Below are 25,319 nucleotides of genomic sequence, written 5' to 3' on the forward strand. Positions count from 1 at the left end.
TGTTGGTATTTCCATATACTCCTCTGATGGCACTTCAAGCACACAATAATGTTTTCCTTTCTGAAGATAAAATACCTGTTTAGTAAAAATCCTTTAATGTTTAGAAAATCTGGAAATGCATAATTGAGGTATCCAGCCAATTCCCCTTTTTGCCTTGTAATTATTGTTTGTTCATTATCACCCCGACTGACTTCCGCCACCCACTCAAGCTTAACTTTGCCCCGCAGATCTGTCAAAATAGAGACACACATCAACATTGCAAATTGCTGTTGCAACAGAGGGAACAAACTTTCCTTTCCTCTCAGATGAATCAATTTTCAACATAATTTCACAATCGTGCAGTAGGTAGAAGGATTTGCTGCTGAACAATCTCTGTCTTCCTTCCTCTTTGACTGTCTTACCCACTCCATGTTCCTGGTTGTGTTTTGGGTACCTAAAACAGCCCCTAAGAATGGTTGCGTTCGTAGAATAGAATCATGGAGTCATTATAAGGTTGGAGAAGATCTCTAAGAAGATCATACATAAGGTTGGAGAGGATCTCTAAGATCCCCAAGTCCAACCCCAACCCATCCCCACCACTGACCACATCCCTCAGTGCCACATCTCCATGGTCCTTGACCCTCCAGGGATGGTGACCCCACCACCTCTCTGGGCAGCCTGTGCCAGTGCCCAACCACTCTTTTGAAGAACAAATGCTTCCTAATTTCCAACCTGAACCTCCCCTGGTACAAGTTGTGGCCTATTTTTGTTACCTGGGAGAAGAGGCCGACCCCCACCTCGCCCCATCCTCCTATCAGAAAGTAGCAGATCTAATGAACATCCAACATCACAGCAGCGAAAATCCTGTTCCCAAACCTGCGTGGGAGCTGGGGCACTAAAAGCTTCCTCACCACAGCTTTGCACCTGAATGTAGGTTGAAAAGCAAAGTGTTTCCTGTCCTCGGCAGCTTTGCTGACTTCACCGGGAGCTGCTTTGCTTTGGCAATGTGGGGCTGATTGTTGTCCACGTGAGTTGGTGAGAAAACTGCATCTCATGTTGTTTCAGTCCCTGACATTATTAGACAGCCATTCCGATGACATATGGAAATTAATGTTATATTTAGGCATGTTCCTGGATGTCCACGAAGACAGTTAGAAATCTATTTTTAACTCTAATGCTTGTACTAATCCTCCTAAAACTCACCGAGGGGCACTAACTCTTCTCCAGCAGCAGAGGAAAACTCAAGGTGGGCTTTAGGGGGCTGTTTCTGGGTATAGGAAGGTATTTGCTATGATTCCCCCTTCAGTTCACTCTGGTTCTGCTCTCATCTCAAGTTGCTGTGCCCTTCTTGCCAGCACCCTGCTGCTTCCTTTGGCTTGCAGTACCCGCAGCCTTGCCTTAGCGAGTCCCAGGGCTTGGCAAACGCCTTGAGCTGCTCCTGGTTCTGGCAAGCACCAGCAGATGTGTTGTAGAGCTATTCCAACACACATCTGTGTGGGGCTGTTCCTGTCACTACATGTCCCGTGTCAAAAGCTGGGATGCTGCTGCTTGTGCATGCCCTGCATGATGTTCCAGATGCTGGCTTGCAGTTCATGGGCTGCGTGTGTCCACCTACCCCACAGAGGGCTCGTGAGCACTGCAGCCAACCTGTAGCATCTCTTCTCTCTTGCAGGCCAGGGCAAACCATAAAGACAAAGTGGCCATCCAGGTTGCCCATGGAGATACACAAGTGCCACTAAGAGCTCTGAGACTGATTTTTTTCAGGGGCATTTGCAGAGAGGCTGGAGATGGTGGGCCAGGACTTCCTGGGATGGCTCCTGTCTGGGGTATTCCTGCAGCTCTGTGCTTGTGAAACCCTTGTTCCAACCTGCTAGGGCGTTTTCACAGATCACAGAATCATTAAGGTTGAAAAAGACCTCTAAAGCCACCTAGTCCAGTCAGCCCAGCCCTACCATGACCACTGACCGCGTCCCTCGGTGCCACATCTCTATGTTTCCTGAACATCTCCAGGGACAGTGACCCCGCCACCTCCCTGGGCAGCCTGTGCCAGTGCCCAACCTCACTGTCACAGCATAAATTTTTCCTAATACCCAACTTGCACCTCCCCTGGTACAACTTGAGGCCATCACCTCTTGTCCTGTGATGTTACCTGGGGGCAGAGGCTGATCCCCACCTCACCTCATCGCCTTTCAGGTAGTCATAGAGTTCCCTCAGCTGCTCCCATCAGACTTGTGCAACAGACCCTGCACAGCTTTGTTGTCCTTCTTTGGACACACTCAATGATTTCTTGTAGTGAGGGGCCAACCACGGGGCCAACGCTTCCCACTTAGGTAATATCTCAGCTTACTCCAACTGGTGGGTAGGGAAGGATCTCTTTGCTGTTTTTTCCTCTCTTTAGCATCTTCTGTCACCCCACCCCATCCTTAGGAAGGCGTGGGGCTGCTCCTTCTCCTGGGTGAGGGCACTTCTACGGTGCTGTGCAGCATGCATGCCTCCTCCTGCGGCTGTGCTGCAGGCAGCTCTGGCCAGCACACCATTATTATTACCTTGCACTTCTGCACTGCGGTGCAGAGATGACTGCAATTTATCAGGCTATTCCCCAGTGGACTGGATTCGACCTGAGCAGCGCTAGAGTGTCTCAGTGCTTCCAACTAGCTCCAATCACGTGGTGCCCGTGCCAGCTTTCCTGGAAGGCAGGCATTGATGGCGGGAACTGCCTGACACATCGCCATCAATGCATAATAACCTTTATTTAAAAAAAAAAAAAAAAAGGAAAAAGAAAACCCAACTTTCAGCACACGATCCCACGGTAACCCTGGCAATATGGGCATTAGCAGCCAGAGAGCTTTCTCCTCTGGAAAGGGGGGAGTTAATGGGTTTAGATTATTTGTGGTTATCTGGATTTCAGATTGACACCATAAATATTCAAACTCTGAACCTGGCTGGATGCAGCCGCTGTTGACTTTTGTATGACCTAGCTGGAAACTTTAAATCAGCTGTCGGCTTGACTTTCAAGGGAATGAAATGCTCCAAATCCACTAGATAGCATCTCCTTGGTGTTTTATTACCTCCTGAGAACCTCACTTTGGTAGGGACCAGCTCCAGGCTGCTTTCAGAAAGCGGAGCTTTGTTAGCCTTGCAGAGTCGTTAAACCTGCCGTGTGGGAACAGGGGTGCCCTACCTTGTGACAGCACACTGGGCTTATTATATAAACCGCACATGATTAATATACAAGTGGAATGAGTCCAGATGCAAGCCTAGCACTGTGTTATTAATAGGCTAACATAGATCTCTATCAATGACTCTCTGTTCTCTAGATCACATTCTGTGCTGTATTTTTTTTTAAAGTGTTCATTTGTCTTTTGGGATAGTTAGATAGGGCTTCTCTGTAGGTGCGGGACACATTTTGCTCCCCACGCATGGTGTGCTGTCGTCCTGGTCCAGAACTCAGGGCTGGTTTGTAAAGTGCTGAGTAAGCCCAAAATGGAACGCCATGAGCTGTGGTTGGGTTTGCCCAGCGACTAAGAGCAGGGCAGTCCTCTGATGCCAGATTCATCATAGCAGCGGTCTGCATTGAGGGCCACTGTCAGCTTAATGGATGTCACAGCAGCCACGATGTCAATGAAGGTTAAAGCCTGCGCTACAGTGAGACACCCAAACACCGTTTAAGTAATTGCTTTGTGATGGTGGTGGAGGGAGATGGCAGTGACGTATCTGGCTGCTCTACCTATTCACCCTCCTCTAAAGAGATGGGCAGTGCATTCAGAGATGATCAAAAACGTCAGGGCCCGTTGTTTTGCTGGAGTGTATGGGGACTCCATGCCGAGGAGGAGATCTGCAGTGTGGTTGACGCCAAGGCTTCCAGCCCTCCGTAGCTCCACAGCACATGCTGGGGAACTGGCTGCACCTTCTGTCTCAGCCCCTTCCCTCGGTCACCTTGACTTACTTTTCTGAAGGCATTCAATAGCCCAGCTTTGGGCTGGCCTGCTTTGGCACTGGGCACTTCAGCACCAACAGGCACGTGGAGCAAAGTGGTCTCAGGTCTGTGTGTCGTGGCTGAAGGTGGCCCAGGGTAGTAGCTGGCTTTGAAAGCCGGCAGGGGTTGGCAGCACTGGGCTGACAGCTTTTAGACTAATTGGTTTCATGGTCGAATCCTTTAAACTAATGTTTTATTAGATCCAACAGATTTCTGTTCCAAATTCCCTGGGGAGCTCTCCAAAATAACTGTTCAATGAATAGCTTTTCCCTGCAGCTAAGTGAGAGAGGCGCTGGCAATAGAGAGATTTTGGCAACCCAGCCCGACAAAGACTTGGAAAGGCTCTCAGTCCAACCTTACGGATTATCTCACATCTCCACACGTCTTGCTGGTACTGAAAGCATAGAATCATAGACTCATTAGGGTTGGAAAAGATCTCTAAGTTCATCTAGTCCAAAGGTTCACAGAACCCCAATATTGCCTGCTAAAACACATCCTTGAATGCCACATTGCCGTGGTTCTTGAACACTTCCAGGGACAGTGACCCCGCCACCTCCCTGGGCAGCTGTGCCAATGCACCACCACTCTTTCAGAGAACAAACGTTTCCTAATGTCCAACCTGAACCTCCTCTGGTACAACTCAGGGCCGTTCCCTCTCATCCTGTCAAGTCACTGACAAACGGTTGGGTCTTCTGATGGCCAGAGGTGTCAGCTCTGGGTCTTCTTTCTAGCTCCACCTACCTTAAGAAGCTCTTCCTGTGGTTCCACATCATGATGCACGAGATTCCCTCTGCAGAAACCCTCAGACTTGACCAAGGACAGGAAGCTGGAGGTCCCCGAGTGGCCCTAGCCATCCTCTCATGTCCACAGCCCACCCGGTGTCTTCTCCTGTGGGCAGTGGGCTCTTGTAGTGACATCCTCCTCTAACCTCACTCTGCTTCATGAAGATACCTGGACTCTCTAAAACACATTCTCATGCCTTGTGCTTTTAATATCGTGTATGAGTTGCTATCTGCTGACTAAGATTAATTGAATATGTAAAACAAAAGGTGCTAAGTATTAATACAAGGCTTCGTAATACAAGATGACTTTTATTCTAGTTTGAATACTTCACAGAGCAGCTGTAAGTACATTAGTTTTATTGATCTATGTTCACAGAATTATTTAAATGTACTCTCTGGTGCTGAGTGTCGGGGATTTTCCAATGCTTGCCACGATGCGTTTTTCATTAGAGGCCAGCAAAAGCAGATCCAAACTTGGACTGCTCAGGCAAGATTGATTCCACCCTGGCAGCGGGGGTGAAGCTACAGCATGTGAGCTGACCACTAACCACACTGCACACCCCACAGTGGTTACCCCAGCTCCCTGTGTCGGGCTCTGCACCGTCAGCATTGCAGCAGTGCCAGGGTGGGCTGCCTACCAAACAGGCTGTCCTCGCCCCAGCTTTTCTTCTGCTTTTTGCTTAAAGAATGAGAATGGATCTGTTCCTATATATAGCTGAAGCTCTTAAATTAAAGCCCCGTCCCTTCTGCGCATACTAAACCTGCCCTGATCTCTCAAGGTCAGATGTTTGGCAGGTGCCAACTGTCTGTAGCTGGAACAAGGCTTTTTTTCCATCCATATGGAATAGGGCTGTCTCTTATTTCAGCAGATTTTTTTTTTCACTTTGGTCTACAAACGCTCGCTTCATCTTCTAATGGAAGATTAAAACAAAAAAGGGGGAAACATTCCAGCAAGTTTCACTGCTAGTGAAAAGCATTCTCAGCTTTCCCTTTTAATGGTGTTCGTAATTATTAACCAAAGGGAACGGAGATGTTTTTGGGGAGCTTGGGATTAGAAGAATTATACTTCCCAGAGACCAGTGAAATGCGGTGGGTTTTAGTGTTTAGAAGTAAGGTGAGTGCTCAGGTGGGAAAGTCAGGCTTCCCACAGGTTGGTCTTGAGATTGGGAGCTCTCAAAAGCTGCCTTTCCTCCAACCCGCTTGTTAAACTGTGGCGATTCTCAGGTGTCTGCTATGAGGCTGAGCTCACGCTGCAGCCTTTGCTCAAGAGAGGACACTGAGAAAGTGTCTGTCCTCTAGCTGACAGCCCACTAAAACTAAAAGTTCTCTGTTTCAGCTGAATGGGGATAAAATTAGCTGACAAGTTCCAGAGTGATTGGAACACACAAGCCCACAATGTAATTGCATAAGCCACTTTTCTTGGGAACGGAGTGAAAAGGCATCAGTATTTTTTACAATGCTTAATCTAACAATCATTTGGCATCTGGTGGTTCACGGTGCCATCTGAATATGAACTTCAGGAATGCTGGAGGGATACGTGGCTGATGGGAGGATGGACATGTGTGCAGTAGCAGAAATGCCTTTGGGATTTGGGAGTCTGGCCTTGCAGAGATGCTTGTGTCAGTCCTACCCTGCGTAGGGAGATTGCTGCTTGTGCTGCTCTGTGGGGTTTTAGAGGAGAATCTATTCTTTTATATTTTATTTCTGTGTTTTTAGGAAGTGGAGGAGCTGGACTGGGAACTGGCCCCTACCATCACCTTCTCCCCATTGTTCAGCATCCTCCTTGCAGTGGGGTTGAAGATTGAGTTGGGGCCAGGAGCCAGTGCTATGCTGAGCATTGCTCTTGTCCCCAGCTCTGCCTCTCCCAGGGCCCTGGTGTGCCTCGTGTGGGGACAGCTGACCCGAGACCCGTTGTTCCAGTGTTCAGATTCTGGGTCTGGGAGAAGACAGCTCTGGGAGAGGGTTCGTGAACTTTGCTATGTTTTATAGCCACTAGAGGGGGGTCAGAGACTGCTGGCTTAGGCTACTGCACGCCAGGCTGCCCAGGCTGGGGGGAGCACGGGGCAGCTGGATGGGGGACTTCAGCTGAGCCCTCAAGAGCGCAGCCAGGGTTTCCTGTCCCATAGTGTAATTTCAGCATCTGTCACAGCCTCGTCGGGAATTCCTTTGGGAAGGTCAGAGCTGGGATGTGCTGCGCGCAGCCACCTTGCTTCTTACCCCTGGGAATATGGTATGGCAGGATGCATGGGCTGGGAGCAGTGAGCTAGCAAAGAGCCTAGCTGAGGAGTCCTTATAGCCTAGGACAGACTTATCAGTAATGCTTTGTAGCTAGAGAGCCAAGTGGTGTAACCCAAAAACAGCCATCCTGCAACGCTCCCTCTCCAACAGGACTTTGGGCTCCTGGGTAGCAGTGCAGCCCTTTGGTTCATGCAGGGTGGCTGCAAAGTGACAGTGGAGGACAAAGCACTGGTAGCTCAAGGCACGTGGCATTGGCCTTGGGAGAGGGGGGACACTGAGAGCTGCTGAAGAACAGCAGCCTTTGGGACCACTAGCACAGATGCAGTTTCAGCTGGCCAGAAGCAAGTCGGTCGATTGTCTTCATGACCAGGCATTCAAGGTGCTGAATTCCCCTTGATAGCAAAGTGCAGAGCAGCACTCTGCCAAGATGAGAGATTTTCAGAGTGCGTCTATAGCTCAGCATTTTCCCTTGTGGGTCCCTCTATATGATATTTTTAAAGGAGGAGGAAGCACTGGGTTTTCCATTTCTTGGTGCTGCTCTCCAAACTGTGTGACATGAGCCATAACACTTGGTAACTTCCCACAGGAGCCTTGGCAAGACTTGGTGAATTTCTAAAGAGCAAGAACAGGGTGAAGGGAGCCAACAGTTGCCCTGAACAGAGTCTGGAACAGTACTGGGAGGAATTTTGTAGAATCGTAGGATCATTTGAGTTGGAAGGGACCATTAAAGACCATCTGGTCCAACTCCCCTGCACTGAACAGGAACACCCACAGCTCCATCAGGTGCTCAGAGCCTTGGCCCTGAATGACTCCAAGGAGTTTTTCTTCCTGTGAACAACACCCCTATGCTGCCATTGCGTGGTGGATGTTCCTGGTGACACCGGAGCAGGATTCAAAAGCAGGTATCTGATGGCATCAAACCAGTCTTCCAAGGTGCTGTACTTGTTGCTGACAGCACCCAGCCCCTAACGCCTCATGGGATGTCTTATCTGCTTTCCGTGTCACTGGTGAGTGATAGGAACTTGTTGCGTTAATGGATGGGAAGGATTTGCCCTCGACACAGCTCTGGGATTGTTTTAAGTGCAAGGCTCCGGATTATAAATTATACAGCATTTATAATCAGGAAAACATCTGCTGGGTGCTCTTTGCAGTGGACAGGGCCAGCCGAAGGCTCCAGGACACGATGCGTAGGGGTTGCACCAATCGCCACCTGTCTGCTCCTATAATCGAGTTGATTTTTTATGGTCTTGACATCAGCTTTCAAGACGCATGATCTATGTGTTTATTTAGCTGTCTTTCCTGGCGTCCCTTAGTTTTGAACTCCTGTAAATCCTCCCACAGTTGGATTTCTGCACTTTTCAGAGATTACGTTTCCTGACAGTACATTTCTCCTTCCCCCTCACTTCAGTGACAGCTTAGGCGAGGCTCCAGGGACCAAAGCGCTCAAACCTGGCTCTGGAAATCTGAGCTCTGACACAGAGCAAGCCTAACTTTTTAGGGGCTGAGCAACTCGTGCCAAGTGAGAGGATTAGACCCAGAAATGCTGATTTGAGGCTGGTGGTCCCATCCAGGAGCTGGGTCATCCCACCAGGACCTTGCAGGTGGACCACAATGGGGTTTTCTCTGCTGGGACTTCCTGGTCAGCCTCGTCCAGTTCAGCAGAATTTATGATTGAACATGGAGTGATTTACTCCTGTGTAACGAGGTGCAAGAAGATCTTTTTTACACTAGGCTGGAGGCTTGCCTTTATGGGCATCTCAAAGCCTTGGCATTGAACGGAAACCTGTCTCCTGCTAGCAGAAGATTGGATACACCTCATCATCACTTGTGCATATTTTTGCTTGCCAGGCAATCACAGGAAAACAGATGAAGAAAGATTGATCCATAGGCCTTAATTTTATGGGCTTGAGTGGAATCCACCTCCCATCAATTTACCAATGAAGTTTAGAAGAGCCAATATCCTTATCATTCCCGTCATCATGGCTGGGAATAATCTGCCAAATGAGCTATCCTTTTAGAAGGGTGCTATCATGGAGAAGTGCATTTGCACCTGCGAGAGCTGTGGAGTTATTTGTACTGTTTAGTGCCTAGCTGAAGTTGTTCCATCTGTGCATGGGTTGAACCCAGCCTTCCTCCTCCATTTGCAGAGACTCAGTGCCCTGCATCCTCACTGTGGGGCCTGGGAGTCTTGCCCAACCCAGCATTCACATCCTTTGTGTCCCCATCCTGCAGCTTGGAGGGACATGAGAGAGCTATCCTTGCCACCAAGGGCTGATGATATGCATTTCTACAAGTGTCACAACCAGATTTTGCCCTCAAGGATGTGGAACCCATATTAAAAATGCAGTCCTTCTCTTTGTGTTGTTTCGTTTATTATTATTATTACTTGTTAAAAGTCCCCCAGAAAACTAAGGCAGAGAAATGGAGCCACTTGCCCGAGGTCGCTTAGCAGCTGCAAGGCTGCCCTGATTTCCTGCTGTTGTGTCACGAGTGTGAGCAGCTCCTTGCTCTGATGACAGTGAGGGCTTTACAGTAAGGAGGAAAAAACCCATCTTTCAGCAGGCACCTCGCTGTGCTCCCAAGTGCATCCCACAGGGTGTGAGTGAAGTCAAGAGGCTGCTGTGGAAGGGTTGTACCAATTCTCTGATCACCGCCGGCTAATGACAGCCCCAGGGAGCCAGGCCCTCGAGTTGGCAGCCAGGAGGAGTGCACAGAGAGCGACAGAGTTGTAAATGCAGCGGTCAGAGCTCAGCACAGAGCAATTGCAGTGCTCAAGCTCATGGCAACAGTGAAGAAGCATAGAATCACAGTGTGGTTGGGTTGGAAGGGACTTCAAAGCCTCCCAAGCCCCACCCCTGCCATGGGCTGGCTGCCCCCCAGCTCAGACTGCCCACCCATGGCCTGGGGCACCTCCAGGAATGGGGCACCCACAGCTCTGGGCAGCAGTGCCGGCACCTCACCGCTCTGAGTGAACAATTTCCTCCTAACATCTCACTTAAATCTCCCCTCTTCTGGTTTAAGGCCATTCCCCCTTGTCGTATCACTATCAGACTGCCTAAAAAGTCGGTCCCCCTCATGCTTGTAACCTCCCCTCAAGTACCGTAACGCTGCAGTGAGGTCACCCCGAGCTAAACAAGCTCAGCTCCCTCAGCCTTTCTCCATAGGAGGGGTCCTCCAGCCCTTAAGAAGTCAAAGTGATTCCCCCATCCATCCCAAAAACTTGCATCCAAGCCTTTAGCCACCAAAAACCTGCTCTGATCGATCAGCTGTAACATGTAGTACTTAACTCCAACAAGCATGCGGCTGCTCCCCAGCAGAGAGAAACTGAGGCAAGCGTTGGGATGGGGCAAGCAGGACCTGGAGGATCCCAGCTCTCCCTGCGCCGCCGTGCATCCAGCTTTGTGCTGGCCTCAGCAGAAACCTTCCCTTAACGTAATTAAGGGATGAGCAGAGACGGCTGCGAGCGGAGGCGGCTGTTTATGAGCACAGAGAAGGAGGGCATGCCGGGAAGCTGCGCCGTCCTCCCGCTCGATCCCACTGCTCAGGAGCACGACCCCTGGGTGAGGCTGTGTGCAGTGCTTGGAGGCCCTCCAACTCCACTGCATGGGGCTGGAAGCAAATTGGTTGTGGTGGTTGTGGTATGGCATGAGATGCTTGCTCTTCCAAGGGCTGCGGGATGGAGGAGAAGCCCGTGCTTCTTCTCGCGACTGGTCTGAGCCCGCTTGTTAGACCTGGTCAATAGTTTGCTGTCAGAAGCGATTCTCTCATCAAATAGGTGTTGGGTTTTTTCCTTTCTGCCAGAGCAGAATTTTTCTCAGAATGTGTCAATTTTCAGCCAAATTTTTTGCTTTCGGTGCTCTTTTCTTTTCTTCTTTCTTTCCTTCCTTCTTTACTTTTTTGCCTGCTTTGAAGAATAGCAGAATAGCACTGGCTGTCAGCTCCTGAAGCCTGAATCTGAGGGCTCAAGCCAGCAAGGTCTCCTCGTACACTTTTGATTTAATGTCAAAAAGAAGTAGTGGAATAGAGGAAAGTTTTTAAGGGCTGATTTTCACAGGGAGAAAACGGTATGTGTTTAAGGGCTGTCAGGAAAGTTTTTGGAGGCTTAGACCTTATAGAGAGCCTGGGAGTGGCTCAGAAGGAGCAGTGCTCAGGGACAGGAGTGGCTGCAGCCAATTGCTGGTGACATCCAGTGGTAAGTGGGTTTATGTTTGGGCATGGGGCGCCTTCGTCTCTAGTTCAGCTCATGCATTGTTCACATTCAACACTAAACATGACAGCTTCATGATACAGTGGAAAATGTGCCATCTGGAGCAGTGCTTATGAAAGCTTTCAATCACAGAATCATAGAGGTTGGAAAAGACCTCTCAGATCACCAAGTCCAACCCCAGCCCACTCCACCATGCCCACTGTCCCTCAGTGCCACATCTCCACACTTCTGGAACACCTCCAGGGATGGTGACTCCAGCACCTCTCTGAGTAGCCCATTCCAACTCATAATATCCAACCTGAACCTCCCCTGGCATAACTTCAGGCTATCACCTACTGTCTTATCTCTGTCCTTTGGATAGGCTCTGCACTCCATCCCATTGGATCTGCAGTGGTGAAGCTTAGCTGGTGCAGGTGATGTCAACTCAGCTGCTGCCTCACCCCAGAGGAAACGAAGGGACCACTCAAAGGGACCATGGTCAGTGGGGATGTGCCCTGCAGCCCCAAGTCCATGGGCTCGTTGGCTTCACAGGGCATTTGGGTGTTGCCAGAGTTAATGCAGGAAGCGCGCGCGCCTCTCCCGTGTGTGTTTATGCATGCAAAGACGTGCCTGCTGGGGAAGGAGTGGAAGGCTTGTGATTTATCATTGCTTTGTAATGGGTGCCATGCTTCTAGTGAAAGAGGTCAGCCTCCCTGTGAGATACCAAACCCCCTCCTTATTAACGTCCTGTTAGAGCTAATGGCTTGGGGTAGGGCAAGCAGGTCTTACAAGGAAGGCATTAAAGAGCAGCGCTACTTGGAAGGGAAGCCAAAGAATTTACAGCAATATTTACACAGAGGCTCTCCCCAGAGATAAGGAGGTACACAGTCGCTCAGCAGATAAGCAGAGCTGTGGGACGAGGCGCAGAAGGCACTGTTGTCTGTTCATCCTGAAGTTCAACAGGAGTGTAAGCAAGCCAGAGCTGCCTGGAGTGGAAGGAAGGGATGTGGTTGGGACCACGTGTACCAACTGGGAGGACCCGGTGCATTTATGACCCGGATACAGCATTAGTTCAGTGCCTGGGAGCGAGGAACGGGACCAGCAGAACTCCATCATGCACCTAATGGAATCCCCAAACCTTGGTTTGAAGGCATGAATTAACTCCTTAGTGATTGCCATTGCTCATCCTAGTTGAAGATGGGGCGGTATGGGCTGAGTGGACGTCCCATTGCAGTGCTTTCTGTCCTGCTCACCATGTGCTTTGAGAGTTGCAGGCTAAGTGAGAGCTATCCCTACAGCAGCTCATGCTGCTGTCTTCCAGCTCTGGCTTGGAGCCCTGCCACGACCCTAGGAGCTGTGTACTGAGGGCACAAGGACCTGTTCTATGGGCTGGAGGAAAGCGGAGGACCTCCCCTCTCTTTTGTAGAGAGAGATGTGAAATCTAATCCTTTAACAAGTGTATTTGCTCAGAGCACAGGTCATGCAAAAATCCCCCCAGCTGGGGGGCAAGTGAGAGACTTGGGGCTCATTCCTGTCTGGCTGTCGTCAGGTCCCACCTCCCAAATGCTTCACTCCAGGCTCACCTTGTCACACATTTGTCTTGTTTGCCCCATTAGACCTGCAGTGCATCTGCATCCAACTGTCCCAAAGCCACTGGGCTTTGGATCCAGCCATATCTGCAACAGAGAAACCCAATAGCTCCAGCGCAGCAATCCATAACGAGACACCCCTGTCTGCTCTGTGCTCCTTCTTCCATCCCTGGAGGCCTCCATGTGCCCCCCATTTCCCTCCCAGCCTCAAATAACCCACGGCCACCACTTCATCTTGCACTCGGCCATGTCTTCACTCCGCCGACCTCCCCAGCCCCTAATAGCACTCGGACAGCGATCTCCAAGCACACCATCCATCACTTGACTAGCACATTATTTATTTACCATGGGGGAGAGAAGGGAGTTGAGTTGTCTGGAGAATGTATTAAATTTTCATTTGTTCTCATTGATTCCTGAAAGGAAATGCTGAGTTATGCCATCAGGGTGGACTAGTTACAATATAGAGAGTGTCTTCTATAGAGGGAAACTGGATGGGAAATGGGGACAGAGTTAAGGTTATTTGGAATATTGAAACTATGGTAATCATTTGTGAAATGTACCTGAGCATGTTTTCTCTGTTCCCCTTCTTTCTGCTGCAGCTCCTTGCCCAGATACATGCTAGACTCTTGCTGATATCCTTCGCCATATGGGACGTGCATGGTGCTGCTTCCTCCTGGCTGCCACTCATGGGGTTCTGCTCCGACTCCGAAGCTCCGTGTGTGGGAACTGCTCCTGGCTGTGGCTCATCTCTGTCTGCAGGAGCTGCTCGACCTCTTTCAGCACATCCCGGTCTGTTTGGACCAACCATCTCTTCTCCAGGTGTAGCCGCTTCCTCTCCCCTGCATTTCAGCTGTGGTAGTTATCACATTATTTATGGTAAATTTTCCTTTTTTGTTGTTTTTTAAGTGTATGTTAATAACATAATTTGTACAAAAATGACTTTTGCATGGGAATCCTTGTCATCCAAGACCTGCTCAGCTTCCTTCCCCAGCCAGAGATTGTGTCCCAGCCAAAAGGGATGATGATGGGTCACGTTTCTGTGCTTTGAAGCCCACCAAGGACTGACCTGGAGTCCAGAGAGCTGTGGGTGCCCCAGCCCTGGAGGCCCCCCAGGCCGTGGATGGGCCCTGAGCAGCCAGAGTTGGTGGGGGCAGCCAGCCCATGGCAGGGGTGGGACTGGACGGGCCTTGAGGTCCCTTCCAGCCCAACCATTCTATGGTTCTATGTCCTAGGAGTGTGGACTGGAGAAGATCTCATCTTGGAAGAGGCTGTTGCTCCTCTGCCCCTCCAGCCCTGCTCTCTGCCTTCTGGCACTGAGTCTCCTGAAATCAGGGAAAGGCAGTGCAGAAGGGGGGTGGCTTTACTCTGGTTTTATTTGTGCAGTCTGGAGGATAATCAGGGGTCCTCAAGTTTCTGTGGGAGTTGAAAGAAAGGACAGCACAGACTGGCACTGTTCCCAGTCCAAAATGTTTTTACTAATTGCATGCAACCTTCCTTACAAGAGAGAGAGACTGCAAATACCACAGGCAGTTTAATTACCACTGCTGGTTCACATTGATCTTATTTATGCTGCTCCCGGTGCTGTGTGTGCAGTGTGTGTGTGCGGGGCAGGGAAGGGCTGCGCGGGGAACTGCAGATGACTGGAATTGGGTGGGGAAATCCAAGGGACATGCATGTTTATTTCGGGTATGGGATCTCTCCAAAAAAGCATCACCATTTGCATCTGGTGTGCAGGGCAGCTGTGCCCCAAATGCCCTGGTGTGGGTGGGATGGGGGCAGAGTGAGGATGAGGATGGGCGCAGAGGATGCGCATTGCGGTGAGGCTGATGCCACCATGGCCAACTCGCCAGTGGCTGGAGGAGCCCTGAGCCCTGTTGGCAACCTTCCCTTTGCCAACCTTCCCCTCCTCGTTTCCTCCCCATCCCACAGTGGGGAGAAAGCGGCATGGGAGGAATCTGAGGCGAGCAGGCTGATGGCTGCCGTCCCAGTGCAGGCTCAGCAAATGGGGCTCGTGATGGATGAATGTGCAGGGCAAGAAGTAATAAAATGGGCCCCAGTCATGTAATCTTCCATTAAAATGAAATGCATACCAGAAATGAGGCATTTCTGCAGCTTGTACCATCTCCCACGGAAGATCATGAATAAAAGAGGCAAGTGTACTGTTGACAGATGCCGGCATGCATAAAGGACAGTTCCTATAAAGGCAAAGCCCCGGCTAACAGATGGACTAAAGATGTGAGATGCAGGAAGATTTACCAGTCTAAATAATTCAAGGGAATGTCGTATGGGGAGGCAGTGCTGGAGAGGGGAGCCGGCAGAAGGTACAGATGGAAAGGCAGGCCAGGCCTTTCCCACAAACCCATTAAGAACGTCGCTTGTCTGAGTGACAGTATGTTGCGCGCGGCACCGGCAGAGAGGGGTGGATTTGCCTCCAGCGCTCCTTCTGCAAGGTCAGGAAAGGAGTCAATCTCAGAGGCTGCAACTTTTGGAGGGCACGCTCTGCCTCCTGCAAGGCTGCTTCCTCTGGGAGGCTTGGCACGGCAAGCAGAAGGGCTGCTGGATCGGGATTTGGGAATGGAACGGCCCCAAATTGCTGATGGAGAGCTTCAGTTCCCACCGCTTCAAATCAGACCACGAGAAACCTGAGGCGGGTGCTGGGATGGATGGAGGGCTCCTATGAGTTGGTCATGTTTGTGCTGTGCTGAACGTAGTCCATCATGGGTTGGGCGGCTGCTAGTGCACATGGGGCTGCACATCGAGCTTTTGCAGCTGAAAACAGGAGAGCTGATCTCGTCTGCCAACCTTGGGCCCCCTTTTGCAACCTAGAGTCGGCAGGGCAATGAGAGCTGGAAGCATGGTGTCAGGCTCCCAGGTACCAAGCTGAAGGCAAGAAATGTCCCAGAAGAGGAAGTGTAGGATATAGGGGAGCTACTGCTCATCACCCCTGGGTGTGCCCTGGACCCCTCTCCCCTCAACCCCAGGTGAGCCTGGGGCTTGCTGGGTGAACATGAGACATTTTGGGAGAAGCAGGGAGATAAAGGGCAAGATGCAGAGGGTTAGATAGAAGTTGGCGGCAGCTGCTTGGCAGAGATTGTGCATGCTCTTCGCTCGGAGAGGACGCCTTCCCTGGGCTCGTCAGCCGTCTGCAGCGCAGCGATTAATCATTGGTGTCAGAATCCCTAATCCTATTCAATGGAAAACAAACAGCGCGGCATCCAGCCCTGTGCTGAGCCCAAGCAATTAGCATGTTTACATGGACTGGGAAAGCTCAACAAAGAGTGGCCAACGGGGGCCACGGGAAACGAACTCTTGTCAGCCTGCGATCTTGGAGAGCCTGGGGTCCCTGGGCTCTGATGAAGGCTTGGGCTTGGAAAAGAGGTTTGAAGGGGATGAGTGTGGGCGTCCTTGCTATCAAAAGTGATTTTTCTTGATAGAAGCTCAGAGGTGAGCAGGTGTAAGCGGATGCTGAAGTGGGGGCTGTATTCAGGTTGTAGGGTCAGCTCAGGAAATGGAATCTGGGGGCAATGGGAGTTTTGCTTGTGATTCGATCATAGAATCATAGAGCTGTTTGATTTGGAGGGGACCCTTAGAGGCCACCTGGTCCCACTTCCTGCACTGAACAGGGACACCCACAGCTCCATCAGGTGCTCAGAGGCCCACCAGCCTGACCTTGGCTGTCTGCAGGGATGGGGCACCCACACCTCTCTGTTCAACCTGTGCCAGAGTTTCACTAACATTGTTGAGTCAGCAGTGGGAACAGCAGGAGAAAAGGCTTTTGCAATTCCACCATACTAAATCCTTTCTCCAAAAAAAAAAAAAGTTTACATTTAAGTTTCGAGTGCAGCGTGAGAGCTTGGGAGACTGGGAGTGAGACAGCCCTCATGAGCACTTGGTTGCTCTCGAAATGAAGGGCCATTGCTGGGTGCGTGGCTCTCCTGCTTCCCTCCCAGAAACACATCTGATTTTGGGGGGTGGAAAAGGAGAGGATTGATTCAAATAAAAATGTATTTGTATGAGAAAAATTATTTCCTTCCATGAGAAAACACATAGTTTGAGGCAAATTTATGGCTTTGGCCTGGTCATTAATATCTGGTTGTCAAAAAGTATTGGTTTGAACAAAAATATGTTGTAATAAAAATGCATTGTTTTGAAGAAATTTATTGTCCCCATGAAAACCTATTCAATTCAGAAAGATATGTTGATTTCAATGAAAATCTATTTGTTTTAAGAGACAGACAGAAGTTGCATTCAGCTGAGAGCCGGAGGCTTCTCTCGGTACAAATCGCCCTGCAATGCTGCTGTGTCGGGATGGAGAAAGGCAGAGCCGCAACCGGACTGCAGAGGCAGCTCAGTGACCCAGTGCTGCCCCAGGCATGCGATGGGTGAGGTCTGGGGTCCCCTTTGGGCTGAGGGGAATTGTGTGGGTTTGCATTTCCCAGCCCTGCTGTGGGGTTGGCCCAAGGTGGGACTGGCTTAGGCTGTTCTGCCTAAGCCTCTTTCCCTGCCAGTCGGGACTAGGTAAAATTCACTCTGAGCTCAAAAGCCGTAATGCTGCCTTAGCTGGGATTATAAGAGGAGCCACCACGGCATCACCTGAAATCCACCTCCCGGTGCCTTCCGTTTAAAACAATCAGCACTTGTTTGCAGTGGGCTTTTGCTTTCATTACGCTCCAACTCTGCTATTTAATCAGCTTCTTCCTTCCTCTGTTTGTACAAGGCATCGCTAGCCCATATTAAAAGGGGGAAGGGAAGGCACAAGATAAAATAAAATCGCCTACCCAAGAAATGTCACTGCCTCAGTGTTATCCCCTCCCTGCCAACATGCGCTCGGGTGCTGGTGTCAATGGAAAGGTTGCCTCTGATTAATATTAATAAAGAATTAGAGCTGTGTTTGTCATGATCACCTCGTTTGGTATTGCTCTGTGTGGCAGGTGAAAGCAGAGGAAGGAAGGGAAGAGGTCTGCGTGGCATTCATTAATCATTTCATCAGGAAGGAGCTCAAAGCAGAGCCCTGCCTTAAGAAGGGCTGCAGGCAGGGATGGGGCTGTGCCGATCCACACGGTCCTCCTCTGACCTCCCACCTGCCCAGCTGCTAAGGTACCTCTAGGATCTGGGGTGTTTTGGTGCCCAAATGTGGGCTGTCTTGGTCTTGGATGGGCCAAGCTGATGTATGAACTCCTGTTGTAGGTCTGCCATTGGTATCTACAAACCAGTTAGAAAACAGACAAATGACTCTGGATCCTTAAAGAACATCTTTGGTTCCCCTTTGATTCAAGAAACATTGATGAGACCAATGTCTGAGCAGCTGGGTTTTTCCCTCTTAGTCAGTAACCCTCCTGCACACTGAGATGCAAATCTCCTTAGAGCAAGGACTTCTGCTTGGTCTGCAGGTGAAGAGTGACCAGGAGCTGGCGGGTACCAAAGCCCCAGGAAGGTGTGTTCCACCTCCAGGATGAGTATGGTAGGGATGCAACTGAACTGAAAATAGGTATTCGGTCTAAGAGAACTCCTTGACTTCCAAAAGGTGGTTTTTTCCACTGTAAAATAGGTCACCAAATTGGAGGAACCCAGATACCCTTCCTTCACTGGCTGGAAAGATGTTGTAGATGAACAGAAACAGATAGTAGAAGGCTTGAATTCTGTGTGGGCTGATGCTAGTATAATGGCCTAACGTGTACAATTAATCTAGCCTTTTAGCAGTATTTTATTTCTTTAACATGTAGAGATTCCTGTACATCTTGTCTTGTGTCCACGTCTGTATGTGTCCAGAACTGGTCTGTGCTTTTTTTTCTATCCCGTATTTTCTGAACACAAGACAAGAAAGAGTTGCACTCTTACATCTTGTAAAGAGTCTTTGCGTTAAGAATTTGCAGCTCAACCTTCTTGTTCCCTTTTCCTTCTTTTTGTTTGAGGATGCTATTTATTATTCAAATGTGGGAAGAGTCGAGCCAAGTGGTGCATTGCTCTCATTAATTATTCTCTGGGATTAAGGAATCAGTTAAATCCATATCTCCCTTAATCCTGTTTTATTAATTTTATATTCTTGGCAAAAAAGAAGGAAAACAACAATCCCCCACCCTCTTTACAAAGGGATCATGCAGCTTTCTGCTGGGACCCTGAGAACAGGAAGTCTCTGGTGTTCCATGGATGCTCTTCTTTTTAATTTGATAAAATAAATTAGCACAGGATTAGTGCTTTCCTGCGTGGGCCTGCAGCGTGGCTCAGCTGTGGTTGCTACCTTAGGGGGTGGCATTAAGCATCGTTCTGGTTGCACAGAGGTGAGATGTGAGAGCCCCAGCCAGTTTGTTGCTGGGAAGGAGAGCTTTCTTCTTAATAACAGCACATCTTGCAGCCTTTCTTCCCCAAGAGGCCTTCGTAAAAGTGGCTGCCTTCTGCCACGTACAAGTTTTGTGTTTGAGGAGATTTGATTGCTGGGAACGAAGATTATCCCAGATTGGTGTGGGATAAGGCAGGAGAACGGGAATGTGGAAGGGGAGCTTTTGGAGCTTTCATCTCTTTGTGGCAGAGGTGCTCCAGCTGATGCATCAGGACTTTGGTGACCCTTCTGTCATGAGAATGGGGAAACCAGGCTGTAAGGGAGCAGCCTGTAGCTGCAGGGAAGGCTTAGTAGCCTCCAGCCTGCTTGTTTTATGTGGCTGTAAGACAGAAGAGAAAGGCCACTGGTGGTGTGTGGCCACATAACCTGTTTCTTGGATGCAGGGGAACCCACACTGGATTCTCATGAGCAGGATAGAACCAGCCCAGAAGGGAGCTGGGGCTTGCAAGGCTCAAGGAAGTATCTGGTCCCTCACCCAGGACCAGTGATATTTGGGAAATCCCTGCTATTTCTCTATTTAAATCAGAACTGATAGGACAGTGCTCAGAGCTCTGCACAGGAGAGCATGGGGCTGATGAAACAGGTTGCATCAAAAACCAACCAGCCATCCAACCAACCAACCAACCAACCAACCAACCAAACAGCTAATGCCTTCATGACCGATAATTTCTTATCCTTCTCTTGTCTTGAAGATGACCTCAGCCAGCACCGAGCTGGGCTCAGGGGATGCAATACTATTTAACTTTACTCTTTGATTAAGGAAAGCTTTTAAAGCAGAATTGTGCCTGAAGAATTGCCAAGTGTTTTCTCCCTAGAGAGGGTGCCTTGTTTGTCGATAATGACAGGACTTAGAAATGAGTCTGCAGCAATGTTGGCTGGGCAAGGTCACAATGGAGAGGGGTTCGTCCTTTAGCAGGAACTGATCTTCAGTCCACCTTCAGCTTTCCTGTGAAGGGCTGTGTGGATTATCAGGTGTTGGCAGATAAATCCCATCAACACTGGGGTCACTTCTGAAAGCTGTTCTTTCTTTTGAGGGTGTCTTTGGCTCACGAAATCTCTTCTGGCTTCACCTGAGCACCTTTGCTGCAGAATAAAGGGACACACCAAGAGTGGCTGGAGTTGCTTTTGGGGCTTTTTGTTATGGAAATTCCCACAGTTTCAGCCATCTGAGAAGTGCAGAGATTTTTGTAGAAGAATTTCATTTTAGCGTAAAAGAAGGCAGAAGCTGTCAAGACCCTGCAATAACAGCAAAACATCTTTAGGACTGTATTTATTAAAGATCCCAAATCTTCTTCTGTCTTTTCTATTCCAACCAGGGATTGCTTTTCTCCTGCAGTGTATCTGCTGTGTTTTCTTGTTTGTGAAGATTCACTAGATAGTGGGAAAGCCTATTCATATAAAAACACAGTTGCATTGGATGAAAGGTATAAAGCAAACGACCTCATTTGTTTTATACAGTCTAGGAACAACTTCCTAGCTCGCTGTGTTAGCAAGAGCCAGCTCCTTCTCGTTCTGCTGTTAGTGGAGCAGGCAGGGAGCAAGAGGATGTCCCACTCCCAGGCGTGGGGAACACCCTGTGAACACAGACTGGTGTTCCACGTGTACTGGGACACAAATAAGATTCAGGCAGGATTTTGTGGCTTGATAATTCTGGGCACTATGGAAAATCACTGGGAACCTGGAAAGTGCCAGGCTGGCGTTGAGGAAATCCTTATCTCAGATTGAAAGGCCCAAAACTGGACAGATGGTGGAGTGGGACACATGGAGCTGTTTGGAGGCAAATGGTGCTCTGGACCTGAGGAAATGTGAGGGAATCCTCTTAGCCATGCCAATGAGTTAGGCTTTCCTTTGCTCCTGAGATCCAGTGTTGGCTGGGAGGAGTTTTTTTCAGTGGTGTTTGGGTAGAAAATATAATTGAGGACTGATGCCTGGTAGGGTTGGCAGAGCCTTCCCTCTTGTTGGGAACACAAACCATAGAAAAATGTGGGCTGTGAACACTACAAGAATTTGCTTCAGCAGTCATTTTCTTCGGGGAAAAAAAAAAAGAGCTGAGGAAAAGCCAAAAAGACGTTAATAAAGATTTCAAACAGCATTCTGCTAAGTGCCCCAGTGGTGGCTTGATCTCATTTCCAGTCTTTTCGGTGAAAGACCTCTTTTAAGTTAATTTGCATTGCGAAGCATCACTGATGCTCTGGTGAAGGAGACCTCGCACAACCATGCACAAGGCAAGCCAAAAAAACAAAGGCGTGTATTTCAAATTTGAGGTAGGAATTATATACACTTAGAGTCATGAACTCTGGGTAATAATTGAAAGGTCAGATTGATGAGAGCAGCCTCCGAGATACGATTTCTATGACAGCTTGATGGATGCCCCACTATCAAGGTGTGCTTTTAATCATAATCTCATTACTCCACTTCTTATGGTTCGACTCACCTAAACTCATGGGAGGAATCAGGGGCCACCTCTAAAATGTGAATCGGCTTTTATTTGGAGAAAGAACAGTTGAGTGGCTGGGAGGACAAAAAGGGAAGGAATGAGCCAAAAAAAAGATGTTCCTGGCTGAGGATGAGTCAAGAGCAGACATGGAAGCAACGCCTGCATGAGTGGTTCTCCAGCTAGCTCTCCACAGGCTGGAAATGGGACCAGTGGAGATAACCTGACTCAAAGGAGGGAGACTTGAAGCTCTCCCAGCGTGAGCACGTGTCATTCCCACAAGGCTTGCTGCATTGCTGCCCTAGAGAGAGTGGGCATGGGGCTCTGGAGAGATGATCATTACAGCTCTCCCAAGCAGGAGAGGAGCTTCATCTTGGGGAGAATTCACGTGCTCTGATTTATTCGTCCAAAATCCATGCTGAAGCTCTTGGTTGATGGCCAGCTGTTAAAATGCATGTGTATAGATGGAGAACAGCAGCTTCTAGCTGGGATCGCTGAGACCTAGAGAAGGCCAAAGCCTTCTAGATTTGCTGCATGGGAATTAAAAGATAGAGCTGAGCTCTGTGTCTGCCGGGCCCCTGTAGCCAATAAGGCACTGCTTCTTCTCATTGCAGTAAATACCAAGTATACTCTGGAAATCCACCACTTCCACTGGTCCATTTGTAACATGGCTACGCAGAAACTGCACCTCGGTACCACATCAGTGGGAATGGGTCCTTTGGCCATGTGCATTTGGCCATGCCATACCAGGGGGCTGCCTGGCTGGGAGCAACCCCAAAAGCATCCTTGTGGGCTCCTCCATCAGAGGTTGGTGCTGAGGCCAGAAAATGCTGGGGTGGCACCGTGCAGCCCATCAGCCAATCCTGCAATTCATCCTCGTCTCCCTTGAACCTCCTGGAAGAGTTAGTATGGAAATTTCAACCTATTTTTAAGGGTTATTTTCACTCAAGTGAAATCTATCAAAGAAGGAGGGTTATTTTTACAGCGCGCAGCAACTGCCGGTTGCCATGGCAGCGGGCCGGGCGAAATGCAATAAAGCATCCCTCTGTTATTGTAAACACAAAGGGAACCACTGGCACTGCAAAGAAAGGCTATTGTCGTGGTGGGAGGAAGGCAGTGCTGTGGTGTGCCCGCCAAGATCTGGTCCCAGCTGGGCTTGGGGAGCCACGTCCTGGGAAGTTTCATGGGGTTCTCTGTGCCAACATTGGTCTGGGATCCAAAAATATTGAGCAACTCTGAGCTCCCCTCTGTGCATCTTAGGGGCATTGGTACTCAGCCCGAGCTGAACTTTTCCCCCTCCTTTGCAAAAAGTTGGAAGAAGTTCTGAAAATGTGTCGCCTAAGGAAAGGGACAGGATGGGGAAACCTCTGCATTTTTCAGCCTGACTTCCAGGGCAGGGAGCAGTCACAGATGGTTGTGAGGTCACTTCTTTAATGTGTGGGCAGGCTGCAAAGAGTGATTCTGCAGGTGGTGACAGGGCTCATCCTCTCCATCTCTTTGAATGTTTCTGTGCATTTAGGTGCCCTGTTTGGCTGAAGCAGCTGAATGCATGTGACTGAAGTGCTTCCTGACACTGTCAAACCATGGATACATACCAGCAGCTCCCAGAGAGGTGGAGGATGCCCACTGGGATCTATCTCATGACCTGTGGCTGTCCCCACCTGAGCAAGCCCTGGGGTCTTCCAGCAGCACAAGAAACTGCATCAGCCCCTCAAGGTACGTGTTTTGTCCCATCAGCCTGTACTGTGTATTGTGGTGCCTTCCATGCTGCTGCTGTGGCTGAATGGAAGTCATATGGCTGCCCCTTGTTTCCCTTGGTCACGAGATGCAGGCTGTCATAAGGTGGCACATCTTGGGTGCATAAGGATCTGCCTGGGTAAGGGGAAGCCCAGCAGAACTGTCTTCATGTGTGGAGCTCTCCTAAAGTACCATGTGGGTATTTTCATCTTTGACTCTTGCTGAGGTGACCACTAATAAGGTGGAGGGAGAGCAAGAAGACACAGGGTCTGACCTTCCCACTCTACAGACACCTCTTAAAGACCCTGATGTTCTTCTTTAGGGAGTTCTAGGCACCCAGAGCACTTTTAATTTGTAAGCATCTTGAACCGAGTACCAACACCCAGACCCTGAAAAATGCCTTGCCATTTGTCTCACCCTAGCAAAGTCACTGTTATCTTGGGGTTGTCACTTTGCTCTGTCATCAGACAAAGCCAGTGGTTGCCCCATCACTGAATGCCAGGAGAGGAGCTGGTGTAGGAATTGGTCAGAGGCAACATTCCCTCTCCTGTCTTACAGCAGAGACATCCCCATGTTGGCCAATCCCTGCAGGGAATGATTTTTGGAGATCTGTGGCCTGTTTTTTCAGCATCTCATAAACAGGGAAAAGAAACAAAGGCAAGAATTGCCATGCGACAGCATGTGTATAAATAGATCCTTAGGAGGGTGAGACTAGCAGGAGGGAAGAGATGGAGATGATTTCTATTTCCAAAGGAGCAGCCTTGAAGCCGCTTGCCTTTGTGCCTGACCCTTTGGTGTTAGGTCACTGCTCCTCGTGCCCAGTGCTCGCTTATCCAGGAAAAGATTGTATAGAAAACTTGCTGCTTGCCACGAGAAGGGAGGTTACTCCATGTTTTAAAGAGGTTAATGGCTTTTTTTGTTGCATAGTAAGGAAAAAAATTATGATAATGCTCAGATGGAGCTGTATCTCATCTAAAAGGGTTTCTAATTATTGGGTTTAATATAGAATTATTAGAAAGTCAATAACCAGGGCAAGTGGTGATCTGGGAGTCCCTCAGAAGAAGGAGTCGAGCTGGTGATGCAGCCACTGGATTTGTTAAGGCCATCTTAGGGATGGTGGGACCCAGGGTCCTAGAGAGTCCAGGACCATGTGTGTCCCATCCCATGGGGTCTCCTCCCACCACCCCTCTGTAGCTGTGGTTGGAAGGACTGAGGGCACATTGCTGTGATGGCTCTGATCTCAGGTTCCTAATTTGCAATCTGGGGGCTGTTCTTTATTCAGTTTTGGTGTGACCCAGCATGGTGACAGCCACTTCTTCCATCTTTATGATGAACCCTGCCTGAAATACCAGCCTTGGCTGTGCGTGATCAAGCTGTAGACCCCAGGGAACGGCGTGGAGCTGTATCAGGGGAGGGTCAAGGTTGGTGTTAGGAAACCAGAGGGCAGTGGGCATGGAACAGGCTGCCCAGGGCAGTAGGCACAGCACTGAGCTCCACAGGTGCTCACGGAGTGCTTGGACAACACTTTCAGAGTTTGAATTTTGAGTGGTTCTGTGTGGATCCAGGAGCTGGACTTGGTTATCCATGTGGATCCCTTCCAACTCAGGATGTTCCATGGTTCTATGATCTCCAGGAGGTATTGAACCACACTCTTGCTGAAGGGCAGTGTTTTCACCGAGGTCTTCTCCAAAGCAAAGTCGAGGAGCTTTTCCTCAGTGGACTCAGGTCTGAGCCCTCCCCATGTCGGCCCACCACAATAACCTGGCAGAGTGCTGGATGATCTCCTTGAGATGAAACTTAATTCACAACTCTTTAGCCCAAGGTTCTCATTCGTAAGTGGCTCGTTATTAAGGGGTGAGTACATGGCAGCTTCATTCTTTAATAGCATATATAGCGTGTTACACTTTACAATGCATTAGCAATAAATGCTTAATGGAAGAGGCTATATCAAGCTGTTAGATAGAAAGCCTATTATAAAACGTGGGCTCCTGCTCAAACAATGCATGCGTCTGTTTAACACCTGATGTTAACTCAGAAAGTGTGTTAGAAAGCACCACTCCT

The 25,319-nt window shown here is 49.3% G+C and overlaps 1 long non-coding RNA gene across 1 annotated transcript in view; it reads left to right on the forward strand.

The window, feature by feature from the left end:
* LOC109369250 (uncharacterized) overlaps window positions 1–25,319 on the forward strand; it is a 71,915-nt gene that overhangs the window by 27,574 nt on the left and 19,022 nt on the right. The window contains exons 4-6 of the long non-coding RNA XR_014885320.1: window positions 13,350–13,626; window positions 16,980–17,132; window positions 23,041–23,237. This is a non-coding gene — a long non-coding RNA (uncharacterized LOC109369250). The remainder of the gene's footprint in view (window positions 1–13,349; window positions 13,627–16,979; window positions 17,133–23,040; window positions 23,238–25,319) is intronic.

Source organism: Meleagris gallopavo, chromosome 10, assembly GCF_905368555.1.
Source record: "Meleagris gallopavo chromosome 10, MGAL_WU_HG_1.1, whole genome shotgun sequence".
Taxonomy (NCBI): Eukaryota; Metazoa; Chordata; class Aves; order Galliformes; family Phasianidae; genus Meleagris; species Meleagris gallopavo.